A 13000-nucleotide genomic window follows, 5' to 3' on the forward strand; every position below is an offset into this window, starting at 1 on the left:
AATTTGATATGCTAACGTAACATGTTTCAGAAAAGAAATAAGCGTTTTCAGTAAAATTATTTATGATCGATTAAGTTTGAAAATTTCCAAACTAAATTTTCGGGGTGGAAAAATGCCATCCGAATGAATCGAAATTTTACAGATAAGTATGGTTTTCACACCATTCTAGAAAATTCCTAACTACTCGGTTTGGGAACAAAACCGAATAAACAAAAAATATTAAAGAACGCTCCGATATAATATGCTCCTCCACTTAATTGTTGCTGGTATTATACAACAAGTTTTTGCCAAATACAATACACTTTTGCAAAACCTTTATTATTGAATTCTATAATTTTTTTTACGTAATTAAAAGTACACCTATATTCAATTTTTAACTTATGAAGAGCCCTCCTGATTTTGTAATATAAAAATCACATAAAATAAAGAGCAAAAAAATTAAGTGTGCGTTAAGAATTGGCCATTCTGATAGTTTCATGTTAAATTACAATTAATCCTTTTTCAATATATTAGCTATATTATATGTACTTAATTTTAAGGTATTTCAGAGGACTTTTTTAGAAAAAAAGTAAAGTTCACATATATATAACAAACATACATGTATACATTTGTACTTACATAAATTTTTTTGTTGCATAAAAGAACACAAAATTTATATATAACAAATTTTCCCATTGATATAGAATTTCATGCTAAAATTTTACAGACACAGATAAAATTACATGATTTCTTGATATTTGCTTTACTTATTCTAACTCTATATAATTATATATATATATAAATATATTTGTGTATATTTATATACATATATGTATATTTTCGTTTAAAATTACCAACCACTTGTAATGAATTTCTTAACTTTTTGTAAATATTTTTGTGCATAAAAAAAAAATGATTTTATAAACTATTTTTGAGTCTACATTTTAAAAGATCTAATGATGATTGATTGATAATCAATATAATAATGTTAGTTGTTATTGTGCTGTTTACACAAAATTAAAAGTACCTACTTAAACTCAATTCATATATAATTTAATTTTTTTTTTAAATTGTATTTTTAAATTAAAAATTAACTGGTTTTTTTTTTGGTAGACTTGAAATCGTGTTTTTATACCCTGCACTTCGTGAAGGGTATATTAACTTTGGTATGGAGTTTGTAACTACTTGAAGGAGTCATCTGCGGTATGGACATATATATATATTCTTGCTCAGCGTAAAATTCTGCGTCGATTTAGACATGTCCGTCCGTCCGTCCGTCCGTCCGTCCGTCCGTCCGTCCGTCCGTCCGTCCGTCCGTCCGTCCGTCCGTCCGTTCGTCCGATCGCACGATAACTCAAAAACGAATAATGCAATCGACACCAAACTTTCACAAGTTTTTTCTTTTGTGCCAAGGACGAACCCTATTGTTATTGGACTAAATCGGACAACGGGTTCGGGTAGCTGCCATACAACTCCAAGAGTTTATTTTAATTATTTCAAAAACCAATAAAGCTATAAATATAAAATTTTGTATACGTGTGTCCAATTATATTCTACACATGCTCTAAAAATTATAATGGGATAGCTGCACCGGTTCGGGTGGCTGCCATACAACTCCAATAGCAAATTTTTTATATTCGGCAAAATAATAAAGTCAGATTCATGAAACTTGGCAGTCATGTGTCCAATTATAGGTCAAATATATTTCTGAAGTTTTAGAGGAATCGATTGACAGGTTCGGGTACCTGCCATACAACTCCAGAAGCTAATTTTAAATATTTGGAAAAATAATAAAGTCAGATTCATGAAACTTGGCAGTCATGTGTCCAATTATGGCTCAAATATATTTCTAAAGTTTTGGTGGAATTGCTCGACAGGTTCGAGTAGCTCCCATACAAGTCCAAAAGCTTGTTTTAAATATTTGGAAAAATAATAAAGTCAGATTCATGAAACTTGGCAGTTGTGTGTCCGATTATAGATCAGATATATTTGTGAAGTTTTGACGGAATTGCTTGACAGGTTCAGGTACTTGCCATAAAACTCCAAAAGCTTATTTTACATATTTGGAAAAATAATAAAGTCAGATTCATGAAACTTGGCAGTTGTGTGTCCGATTATAGATCAGATATATTTGTGAAGTTTTAGTGAAATTGCTTGACAGGTTCGGGTACTTGCCATACAACTCCAAAAGCTTATTTTACATATTTGGAAAAATAATAAAGTCAGATTCACGAAACTTGGCAGTTGTATGTCGAGTTATAGGTCACATATATTTCTGAAGTTTTGGTGGAATTGCTTAACAGGTTCGAGTAGATCTCATACAAGTCTAAAAGCTTATTCTTAATATTTGGAAAAATAATAAAGTCAGATTCATGAAACTTGGCAGTTGTGTGTCCGATTATAGATCAGACATGTCCGTGAAGTTTCTATTGAATGATTTCAGAGGTTTGGGTAATTGCTACACAATAACGAAAGGTGCAGGGTATAATTCAATCGGTTTATACCGACTGAAACGTTTTTACTTGTTTAAATTATGTTCATTTAGGTTTTCTTATTTCTATGTACACAATATACGCATAAGCTCGTAAATGTTTTGAACTTCTTTGGGTACATTATAAATTTATTAATCGTTTGTAACCATTTATCTAGTATTAATTGTGCCTTTTTGGAATAAATTGCATGTGACACTTTAATCGCTGCTTGTGACACTTGAAACTTTGTTTGTAATACTTGAAGCTGTACATGTGTTTGGGTATAATTCAAATTATCCAATTACTTCTTATTTTACTCGTTCGCCTCATTTTCATTGTTAACTAAATATTTGATTAACTCATCGACTCATTTTAATTACTTTGTAATCAGGATGAAATATAAGTGTTTTTGGACTTAAAATAAACAATTTGTTAAAAGTTTGTGTATACGGGACCGAAATCCATTTGTATATTATATAAGAGTTATTTCAATGGAAACCTTAAATAATGTTTAGGGCGATGAATTAATTTATAATTCCAATGTTACTAATTTTAATATTAACAAGTCCATTCTGTTTAAGAAAAACATGATTGTTCTTCTAGTACAAAATCAGTTTATCCTATAGTTTGCAAAATCTACAGTTTATCTACTTCCTCATTCTCTAATTTTCATGCATAATTTTTATATTTTTACATACATAGATGGTGTAATATATAGGTGAAATATTGTTAAAACTTAATTGTAGAATTTCAGATTTTCGAATAACGAAATTTTCTTAATTTTTTCTCGATGTGGGTAAAAAAATATGTACAAGTATGTATAAAGTGTTTGAAGCTTGATAATTAATCGAAAAACATGACCTGGTTATGTGAGTTCAATCAGCTTGAATTCTTTCATTCCATTTTTCCTTCTTTTTTTTTTCTTTTTGGTATTTTGTTGAAATCATTTTTTTACAAATTTGCAATTTAAGTGTATATAAAGTGCCTAAAAATAAAAAGAAGGTATAAATGATTTTTTAATATTATTTAGTTTTCTTTAAAATTTAAATGTTTTTAATGTCGGCTCATTAGTAAACTATAAATTTTTCGGTTTATATAAAATGTAATAAAATATTTATATATTAGAAGCATAAACATTTTTTTTTTATATAGAATCACTTATGTAATAAATATTAATGTATAAATTAAAAATTTCAACTTTTGATATTTTCTGATTTTATAATGCAATAAAAGAATATTGGAAAGTTTTTGTGGGTTCTCGAATTTTTGATCTCATATACATATAATATTAACTTTTGTAATTAAATAAATCTCTTATATAGGATCTAAAAATAAAAATTGACATTTTTATTAAGTTTATATACACAGAGAAAAATTATGACTATTAGTTTAACAACAAAATTATTGATTTCTTACCATATTCTTTGGGCAAACTTCTTATATTGATTTTTGTTTCATTCAAAGGCTAAGAGCAAGCGGGCACTTGAATGTACTAATAAATTTGTTTTCTGTTTGTTCGATTGCTTTTACATCAATTTCTATCAAAACTCAGAACAGCAAATTCATAATGGAGTGAGGTTCTGTTTAATAATAATGATGATAAAATGTTGTCAATTTATGGTTTTAAATCGTTGTATTAGGATCAAAATCAACATTAATGATACAATAACGCCATTGAAAGTGATAAAATTTTATTATATCGTTATGCGTTTCTGATTCTTTATTCGAGTACTCGTTTGTTCCTAGTCATTTCATTTAAATACTTAAACATTTTTCAGCTACACGATTATTCTTCTAGAATCATAGGTTTTCAAACGCACCTTTTCAAATGAGATGAATTTCCAAGAATGAACATTTTGCTTTAATTGATTTTAATAAATTTTAATATATTTTTGGTTTTTCTTTTACATAATTTCACCGTATATTTTCGATGCTTTGCAAAGTGTCTGAGCGTTTCCAATTGAATATTAAACTTGTTACTTTGAGTTTGATCGAAACCATAAAATTTTAGTTCTTCCTCCATTATTTTCAAATTTATTGATTATTTTAAAATTTTCTTGGAAATTTTTCATTTTTGTATTTTGTGCTGTATTTACTTTTTAATAAGTTTCATTCGATTTTATAATTATGTAAAAGAGCTCTGCCACAGAACAAATTTATTTCCATTATAATATCCTTCATTTTATATTTATGTATATATTTTATTCAATAAATTTTCTTCCCAAGGTTCAAAATTAGAATTTTTAATTCTCATTCCTTAAATTGAAACCCCATAATTCAAAACTTCAATAAGCTGAAAGCAATATTTCCCATAAGCTCAATAACTTAATTCAGTTATAAAGAAATTCTTAAATGACGTAATTAAAAATTATTTTCTCATATAATTAATCACACCTGGTTTGTTGTTCTGATATTCCATATTAAATCTTCAATTTCTACATCTCTTCTAAATTCAAGCCATTCAAGTACATAGGTACGAAAAATCTAAAAACAAAAAAGAAAACAAAACTTGTTAAACTACTTTTCATCCAAAATTGTTACAAGTTGATTTTAAAGTCAACATCTTATTCACGTATTGCCATTATACGTTTTCGTCAAAAAATTTGTACAATATTTTAAATGAAATAATAAGAAAATGCAAAAAAAAAAAAACACAAACAAACAAAAAATGAAATGAAAAGAAAAATTAAACTTTCACATCAAAAAATTCACAATGAAGCCTCAATTCAAATTAATTTCGTGATTTAGTTCATTTTCCTCTTTTTCTACTTTTTCTACATTTTTACATATTTTTATATATATATATATACAATTATAGAAACATTATGATATTAATGTGTAAAAATGTTACATACACACATATTTACATTTATACATACTGTATTGTGTACACATAGATGTTAAAGGTATTCTTAAATAAACTAAAATTAATAAATTCACAAATTTATATTAACAAATACATATAAATAGAAGTAAACTATAAAATCAATAAAAATTATAACAATTATTAATTAAATTTTAATCATTATGAACCTGTTCTCCAGCAATTGTTTTGTATAATTAACAAATTTATTCAAATTTGCAAATAGCAGACATATTGCTTTTGCTCCATATTTTTGGTAACTCTCTTATCAAAAATGTTAAGAATATAAAATTTACGTTCATATGTACTAGATTACCTATTGTTGATGATCGAAAAGTTCATCCATCTGTTATTTTATACAAGCATTACCTATGAATATCAAATGTTTAACAGTAAAAATTGAATTTGAAGTGTAATAAAAACAAAACGTCAATTGAAATTATTTAAAAATATTTACATACTTAATGTAAATACAATTAACATACATATTTTATAATAAAATTGAAAAAATTATGAAAAAAAAAATTTTTTTTTTGTGTTTTAAGTTTGAAGAACTAAAAAAAAAAATTTCGTTTTTAATGTTTTACTTGTATGTGTTTTTTTAATGCACCGCAAACACAATGTGCAGTGACAAAACAAGTGACAATCACAATACAATTCACAATATTATTAAAATACTTTTTCTTTTTACTGAGTATAAAGTGAAGGAGAAAGAGAGTAAAAGCAACTAGCAAGAGAATATTAAATGATTTTCCATTCCACAAAAATGTTCCACACAAACTGAGATCTCAAAACAAAAAAAAAATATTATGTTATAAATTTTAAATAGAAAAATATTTTATTAATGAAAACAAGTTTTGTATACAGTTAAACAAATAATAAAAAAAAAATCATAAAATGCATATAATAAAGCTTAGATAGACAAAGACAACAAACAAATAGAAAACTCAGTTTGAATTGAATACACAAAAATGTACGGAGTTCATATTTCAGTTTTATTATATAAATTTAAAATTTAAAAGATATGGAAAAATTCAAGAAATTTTTTTTTGCAAATATTCTTTACTTTTTCATTCAAATATAAATAAATTAAGATAAAATTATAACAGTTTGTAAAATAGCACAAGTTCATTTAAAAAATATTTAGTTAATAAATTAATTCTCTAATCAAATCTAATAATGTTGGTTAATTGCATAAAATTAGGGGCCGATTAAAAAATGAAAAATAGAGTACAATAAATATAATGACAGATTTATAAGAAGACAGTTGCTGTTTCTATATATAAGAATAAGTTTTATATTTACCGTTATATTGTTTTTATGAAAATTTGGTGAAGTTTAAATTTTTGATAAAATAATCTCGGATTTTGGAAAATTGAAATCAATATTCATAGAGGGCGTGCAAAAAAGCCAGAGAAATGCTCAAAAGTGTTCGGAATTTGTTGAAAAATATTCTTAATAATAAATTGGCACACGATCTACTGAATATATACTGAAGATACTGAAAAAATTTTTGAAGTATGAAATCAGGGGTGATTAAAATGCTCTATTGTGAAAAATTCATATGGAAAACGGCAATTGAATGGTTGTTTTGTTTTAAATTAATTGAACATTTCTTTTATAAAATACATACATACATTCCTAATAGAATTTTTTATTTTGATTTACTTTTGCAGGAATTCTAAATTATTTTGTTTATTCCTTATTTTTTTTATAAATAAAGATTCGTAAATAAATTATTTATTCTAAGTAGGTACGTATAAATCACAATGCAGCAAGTGGTTTTTGTTTTTATCACACTGAGATAGCTTTAAAAAAAAACTTTGCAAAAGAAAATTTTTTACATTTTTTTATAGTTTATGTTAGTAAAATAAACAATTATGTTCATATCAAACTTTTGTGTAATTAAATTTTCTCCATATATTTGAATATTTTGGTAATTATTTTTCGCATTAAGTTTTATGCATGAATATATTCTAGATTAAGTGTATTATGAAGAGTTCAACAAAAAATTCTTATTTTTCAAGGTTATTCAATATTAAACGCTAGCTGTTAATACAGTTTTCAAATAAAATTTATATTGCATATAAAAATTAGTGTATTTGAAGACGGTGAAACTAACTCTCATAAAATCATATGATACTATAGTTTCTTATGCGAAACCAGACTGAAACTAAAATTTACATATGTACAAAAGAACAAAAAAGCGAAATAGAATTTCTCCATGTTTTGTTTTAATTAAAACAATCTAATTTGCATATCACTCAATCTATACGAATATACAAAATTGTCGACTGTCGTACATTCCACTCCACTTAACTCATATATTTGTTTATTTACTAGACTAGACTAGTATAAGTATAAAGTGAATAGCATAATACTCTCTTTATCTCTTATAAGATATTCATAACTTTACCTGAACTGCAATTCAATGCTTTATTAACTCCCCCTCATAAAAACCGTTTTGCATTTGAAGGAAATAGAGAATAATAATATAATTTTCATTTCCCCATATTCCAATTTAAAATACTATTCATATTCGAGTATTATTTCAGTATTGTGCATTTTTTATACCCTGCACTTCGTGAAGGGTATATTAACTTTGGTATGGAGTTTGTAACTACTTGAAGGAGTCATCTGCGGTATGGACATATATATATATTCTTGCTCAGCGTAAAATTCTGCGTCGATTTAGACATGTCCGTCCGTCCGTCCGTCCGTCCGTCCGTCCGTCCGTCCGTCCGATCGCACGATAACTCAAAAACGAATAATGCTATCGACACCAAACTTTCACAAGTTTTTTCTTTTGTGCCAAGGACGAACCCTATTGTTATTGGACTAATTCGGACAACGGGTTCGGGTAGCTGCCATACAACTCAAAGAGTTTATTTTAAATATTTCGAAAACTAATAAAGCTATAAATATAAAATTTTGTATACATGTGTCTAATTACATTTTACACATGCCCTAAAAATTATAATGGGATAGCTGCACCGGTTCGGGTGGCCGCCATACAACTTCAACAGCAAATTTTTTATATTCGGCAAAATAATAAAGTCAGATTCATGAAACTTGGCAGTCATGTGTCCAATTATAGGTCAAATATATTTCTGAAGTTTTAGAACAATTGCTTGACAGGTTCGGGTACCTGCCATACAACTCCAGAAGCTAATTTTAAATATTTGGAAAAATAATAAAGTCAGATTCATGAAACTTGGCAGTTGTGTGTCCGATTGTAGATCAGACATATTTGTGAAGTTTTAGTGGAATTGCTTGACAGGTTCGGGTACTTGCCATGCAAGTCTAAAAGCTTATTTTAAATATTTGGAAAAATAATAAAGTCAGATTCATGAAACTTGGCAGTTGTATGTCGAGTTATAGGTCAGATATATTTCTGAAGTTTTGGTGAGATTGCTTGGCAGGTTCGAGTAGCTCCCATACAAGTCCAAAAGCTTATTCTTAATATTTCGAAAAATAATAAAGTCAGATTCATGAGACTTGGCAGTCGTGTGTCCAATTATAGGTCAGATATATTTCTAAAGTTTTGGTGGGATTGTTTGGCAGGTTCGAGTAGCTCCCATACAAGTCTAAAAGCTTATTCTTAATATTTGGAAAAATAATAAAGTCAGATTCATGAAACTTGGCAGTTGTGTGTCCGATTATAGATCAGATATATTTGTGAAGTTTTAGTGGAATTGCTTAACAGGTTCGGGTACTTGCCATACAACTTCAACAGCAAATTTTTTATATTCGGCAAAATAATAAAGTCAGATTCATGAAACTTGGCAGTCATGTGTCCAATTATAGGCCAAATATATTTCTGAACTTTTAGAAGAATTGCTTAACAGGTTCGGGTACCTGCCATATAACTCCAGAAGTTAATTTTAAATATTTGAAAAAATAATAAAGCCAGATTCATGAAACTTGGCAGTTGTGTGTCCGATTGTAGATCAGATATATGAAGTTTTGATGGAATTGCTTGACAGGTTCAGGTACCTGCCATACAACTGTAAAAGCTAATTTTAAATATTTGGAAAAATTATAAAGTCAGATTCATGAAACTTGACAGTCGGATGTCCAATAATAGGTCAGACATATCCGTGAAGTTTCTATAGAATGTCTTCACGTGTTCGAGTAATTGCTACACAATAACGAAAGGTGCAGGGTATTATTAAATCGGTTTATACCGACTGAAACGTTTTTACTTGTTATACTTTTGTTTTATATTACATTACATATTATAATTTTCTTTTCTCTCTCTCTCACACACTCTCTTTAATATTAATTTTTTAAATTCTACCACTTGTTGTTTGTTTTGATTAATATTATTAATGTGTATGTGAATGAATTGTGAATTGAATAATAAATATAATGTTTAGTGCTATTATATTGCTCCTGCTCCGCAATTCTCTCCACGACACGAGTACAATTTAACAAACACATGCATAATAAATATTTTAATAATAATAATAATCAGAAAAAAAAATAGTTTAATAATAAATTTTTTTTTCCACTCCAACCCAGCTGGCTCTTTTTAGTCAGTTAGTTAGGCCTTTAAGCAAAATCAAATAAAAATAAAAGTTTAATAATATAAAAACAAGAAAAAAAAGCAAATAATAATAAACGAGTTAAGTTGGATTGAAGTGAAGTTTTTTTTTTATTATTTTTTTTTAATATTGAGAAAATGTTAGCACAACTGTTAAATATTTTTATGATAACTTGTTTGTGTTTCATACAAAATTCAACAATTCATTACGAGTTTGTCTGTTCGATGGTATGGTCGTTTTAATTTAATAAAGAGAAAAGAAAGTTTTTTGGGCGCGATTTTTGTTTTTTTTTTTTGTAATTTTATAATAAAAGAAATAATAAATAAATACCGTTTCTTCATATTTAATTTTTATATTAAATGTTTTTTTCTTTTTTTTGGATTTCTTACATAGAACACGCTTTTTGCACTAATTTATATTAAATATTGTGAATTGTGGTATACATAAGCGGAAATTAATTATTTAAGGAACAAAAAAGAGGAAAGAAATTAGAAAGAAACAAAAAAAAAATAAAAAAAAAAATATAAAATTAAATTTATATTAAATTTTTTGTTATATTAACTGAATGGGTATAAAATTTTATATACCCACAATATTGGAAAGAGAAAATAATTAAAAAACAAAAGAAAAACGAATTTAACACTTGCGGTGATTGAATCACACGAGATAGGTAAAAAAAAAAATAAAAATATTGTTTCTGTGCTTTTTTAATTAATTGCAAATTCTATTGAATAAAAGAAGGCAAAATTGAATTTTCTCAATTTAAATAAAGAGAGAATTAAAAATAAATAAAATAAGTAATAAACCATAAGAGTGAGAGTAATAAACCATAAGAACGGACAAAAAAACACCTGTTGGAAAATAACTTGTTTTCATTTTTTTTTTCTTTAAATTCAATGCACTTTTGATTATTATTTTAAAAAAAAAAATTTGCTTATTTGCATAGCAAAAAAGAAAAAGGAATTCCAGTGAATTTAATAATTAAATTATTTTATTTTTCATTTTAGATTTTTGTTTTCTTTGAATTTTGCTCTAAATAGCTCCTCTATTGTGAATAGTTTTGCATATTTTAATCATAGAGGATTTCAAAATTTCTAATGTGAACTTAAAAATATTACAAATAACACGAACATCAGATAAAAAATTTTTACTTGTAATTAATAAAATTGGAAATAAATAATTTAAAAAAAAAATTATTAAATAAATAATTTCAATTTAAGCAACTCTACTTTATATAAATGTCAATTTTTTTAAATAGTACAAAATCATTTTAAAAAAAATCTTGAAGAAGAATGAAAAATATTTGAAACAATTTCACAAGAAAATGAATTTATAGGATTTTGGAAAATTAGTTTCATTTTAAAATATAAAATTAAAAAGAGAAGAAATATTTATATGAATTGAAAAAGAAGAAAAATTCTTTGCTGAACATTTTTATTTGGAATAACAAAATCAAGAAAAATTTAAGGGAATTTTATTCTATTACAGGTGAGTTTTTTTTGTTCTCAATTATTTGTTTTTATAAAATTATTATAATTGGATTTAGTTCACTTAAATATACATACATATATCGTTTAATTTTAGAAAACTACATATACTTATTATTACAAAAGATTTAATAGCACTTGTATGCGTTTGAACTAATTTAAAAATTTAATCGAATTCAGATGACCAAATTATTCTTATATTATACTTAGTGGGAAGGCCTACAATTAATATAACATGTTCATATTAGTACAACTAAATTAGTACAACTAGTTTGTATTGGAATTGGTGCCAATATTCAGACAATTGGGATTGAAGTTTTAAATAAATATGCTTACTTAAATATTCAAATTATAATTGGTATATATAGCCATAATATATGTACATTAGGCAGAATAGATTCTTATAAGCTGGTCGCGGTGCACTGTTATTTCATCAGTAGTCTTTATACATGATAAATATTATATTAGATGCATAGTTGCATTATTATATTAGATGTTTTGAAGTATAATTGCATTTATTCCCAGGCAAATATGGTAATCAATACAACATGACTTTTTGTATTAATATAGGAATGGCTTTTCATAGCTTTAATTTATGTATATATGCATCAGTATTGCAAGTCTTTCGTCATTTTCAAATAAGTATATGAGTAAGAAATGATTTAATTTGTCATCAATTTTCATTAAAGAAATTATCAATTGTCAGTTAAGAAATAATCATTTGACATTCAATTTGTTGTAGTTGGCTGACTTATTATTACTAATGCTGAAATTCCAATATGAACTTAATCTTTAATTTCTTTTAATTTATAAGTAATTCATATATGTATATTTATATGAAGTAAATAAGTTGTAGATACATATGTATGTATATATATATATATATATATATATATATATATATATATCAAATATGGCCAAACTGCGGCTCTTCAACCAATTTCATGCGGCTCTCGAAGAAAAAATTAACAAATATTTTTAGTGCAGCTCAAGTCGAAAAAAAATATTCCCAAAAAAAAATTTTTATAGAAATTTGACTGAAAGTAAAAACGCAGTAGAGTATAGCTTTTCCCACACTTTTTAATTTTGTCAACTCTTACTTAACGTATGGAAAAATAATTTGTATATATTGGTAAATTCTTAAACGTGAAATTTTACAAAATCTGAGTTGTCTGAGTTTCCGAATACTCTACGTTTTTATATTACAAATTATAAGCCAGATTTTCAGAAATTTGCAATACAAACCAAGCCACATGCATCAACCAGTAAAGTATAAAAATATCATATTTTTTTTTCTTTAATTCTAACTCTTTTTTATTTGTAGGACTAAGAAATTTTCAGCCAGATATTACATAATTTATAATTTATATCATTGCGGCTCGCAAAAAATTCAAGATTTTGAGTTTTGGCACTTACCATGACTAATTCTGGCCACCCCTGATATATATAATAATTTCTATTGTGACTCCAATTGTTATGACGTACCTACAAAAATATTTCAATTATACTTTATTGAGAAAAACTAATTTGCATATTATAAAAAATAAATTTCTGAAAAAAATTATTTCATCTTCAATTATAAATATATGAAGTACCTATGTACATACATGCATATACATACATAATTATGTACATTATTTTTTATTAAAATTA

The 13000-nt window shown here is 26.0% G+C and overlaps 1 protein-coding gene across 2 annotated transcripts in view; it reads left to right on the top strand.

The window, feature by feature from the left end:
* The first annotated feature begins 10061 nt into the window (after positions 1–10061).
* LOC129609057 (tetraspanin-18) overlaps positions 10062–13000 on the top strand; it is a 91573-nt gene continuing 88634 nt past the window's right edge. Inside the window, exons 1-2 of one of the 2 annotated variants that reach the window (XM_055520913.1) lie at positions 10062–10530; positions 10868–11348. The gene's annotated coding sequence lies outside the window, so the exon portion shown is untranslated. Of the gene's footprint in view, positions 11349–13000 lie in introns of both variants that reach the window. The other variant, XM_055520914.1, reaches the window with a different exon arrangement.

This window comes from Condylostylus longicornis, unplaced genomic scaffold (assembly GCF_029603195.1).
Source record: "Condylostylus longicornis isolate FDR11 unplaced genomic scaffold, ASM2960319v2 ptg000038l, whole genome shotgun sequence".
NCBI lineage: Eukaryota > Metazoa > Arthropoda > Insecta > Diptera > Dolichopodidae > Condylostylus > Condylostylus longicornis.